Raw genomic sequence first — 2719 nt, 5'->3', positions numbered from 1 at the left:
CCGGATAAACCAACTAGCATCAACCAAGGACTAATCAACACTACTAACAACCCACAGGTACCAATCTGTGGTTTTGAGACAAGGATCAGATACAAGAGATGAACTAGGGTTTGAGAGGATATGGTGCTGGTGAAGATGTTGATGGAGATTGACCCCCTCTCGATGAGAGGATCGATGGTGATGATGATGGCGATGATTTCCCCCTCCCGGAGGGATGTTTCCCCATCAGAACAGCTCCGTCGGAGCCCTAGATTGGTCCTGCCGAGGTTCCGCCTTGAGACGGCGGCGGTTCGTCCCGAAAGCTTCTCTCTTTTTTTTCCAGGGCAAAAGACACCATATAGAAGAAGATGGGCGTCGGGGACCTGTCAGGGGGCCCACAAGATAGGGGGCGCGCCCTCCACCCTTGTGGCTGGCAGGTGGCCCACCTCTGGTGCTTTCTTCGCCCAATATTTTTTATTTATTCCAAAACAGTTCTCCGTGAAGTTTCAGGACTTTTGGAGTTGTGCAGAATAGGTCTCTAATATTTGCTCCTTTTCTAGTCCAGAATTCCAACTGCCAGCATTCTCCCTCTTCATGTAAACCTTATAAAATAAGAGAGAAAAGGCATAAGTATTGTGATATAACATGTAATAACAGCCTCTAATGCAATAAATATCGACATAAAAGCATGATGCAAAATGGACGTATCAAGAGTCAATGCTATTGAAGAAAATAACACTGAGTTAACAGCTAAACTTGATGAACTCATGTCTGTCATGATAGGTAAAGAAGGGGTAAGTGTGAATGTTATTACTCAATAAGATATAGTGATGTCAATTTTATTGCTTGGAATAGCTACAATCTCAACATCCGAGTGGATACATATATCCAGATCTCTCCAACACATAGTGCTTGTCAAAGGATAAAGTGTAAATAGGAAAGGTGATGATCACCATGACTCTTGTATGAGGGTAGAAGGTAAATATAAAAGATAGGCCCTTCGCAAAGGGAAGCAGAGGTTGTCATGCAGTTTTATGGTTGGATGCACAAAATCTTAATGCAAAAGAATGTCACTTTATATTTGCCGCTTCTGATAAAGAACTTTATTATGTAGTTCGTCGCTTTTATTTCTTCCATATCACAAGTTCGTATAAAGCTTATTTCTTCACATTAATATATCGTACATATTTAGAGAGCAATTGTTATTGCTTGCACCGATGACAACTTACTTGAAGGATCTTACTCAATCCGTAGGTAGGTATGCTGGACTCTCATGGCAAAACTGGGTTTAGGGATGTTTGGAATCACAAGTAGTATCTCTACTTGGTGCAAAGAATTTGGCTAGCATAAGAAGGAAAAGCAAGCTCAACATGTTGGATGATCCATGGCAATATAACTTCTATTCGGATATAGGAAAACATAACCCATTATGTTGTCTTCCTTGTCCAACATCAACTTTTTAGCATGTCATATTTTAATGAGTGCTCACAATCACAAAAGATGTCCAAGATAGTGTATTTATATGTAAAACCTCTCTTTCTTTATTACTTCCTATTAATTGCAGCAATGACCAAACATATGTTTGTCACCTCTCAACAACTTTTATTCACCATACTCTTTATATGTGAAGTCATTACTCTCCATGATATCAATATATGATCTTTTTTATTTCTTTTTATTTTTTCTTTAATTCCCTCAAGATCATAGCAAGATAGCAAAGCCCCCAACTCAAAACTACTCTTTATTATATATAACTCACGGGCTCAATTACATAGATACAGTTCAAAACAAAACTCAAAGTTAGATCATACTAAAACTTTATTCTACTAGATCAAGATATAACCAAAAGGACCGAACTAATAAAAATTATAAAGATAGAGGTGTGATGGTGGTACGATACCAGGGCACCTCCCCCAAGTTTGGCAGTTGCCAAGGGGAGTGCCCATACCCATGTGTTTATGTTTCTTTCTTCGGAGGTGGTGATGATAGAGTTGTTGATGATGTAGGCTTGTGATCCATCTTCCAAGGCATAGGCTCACCATCATAGAAAGATGAATGAGTCTCTGGGATCCTCAAATCTACAGCCAAACTCATCCTCTTAAATCTGTATCCATACTCAAAGTTTTGGTTTTGCAGGGCAAAGATCTGGGCTTGGAAATGCTTGATTTTCTCATGAAGCTTGAAGCACTACTGGAATCAGGAACTTTGTCGTCAGCCGGTTCTTTGCCATCATCTAGCTGAAGGCAAAGAGGGTATTTGCCATCGGCTTGAATAAAACTGACGGCAAAGAAGCAGCTGACGGCAAAGAAATTGTTTGCCGTCAGCCGCATCTTTGCCGTCAGCTAGCTGACGGTGTAGAATCTTTGTCGTCCGCTAGCAGACGACAAAGAGGCAGGGTGGCCCGCTAGCGAGAGCCACCTAACGTGCACTTTATTTGACGTCCGCTAGCTGATGGCAAAGAATCTTGGCCGTCCGCTAGAAGACGGCAAAGAAAGTGGCGAAACTAAAGTCTGTTAGCTAGGCTCTTTGCCGTCTGCTAGTGGACGACAAAGAGATGTGCCCGATGTAACAAAACGCCCTTGCCCTAATCCTATTTCTCCCCTCTCTCTCCCTCCCCTCATCCCAACCCCGCGGCACCGCCCGCCCTGCCGCGCCGCTCCGGCCCACCCGGCTGCTCAGGCCCGCCCCGGAGCACTGGCATGGCCCGCCTCGCTGCCCCGGACGCCCTGCCAGGCCGCAC

The sequence above is a fragment of the Triticum dicoccoides genome, chromosome 4B (assembly GCF_002162155.2).
Source record: "Triticum dicoccoides isolate Atlit2015 ecotype Zavitan chromosome 4B, WEW_v2.0, whole genome shotgun sequence".
NCBI lineage: Eukaryota > Viridiplantae > Streptophyta > Magnoliopsida > Poales > Poaceae > Triticum > Triticum dicoccoides.
This window is presented reverse-complemented; position numbering follows the sequence as displayed.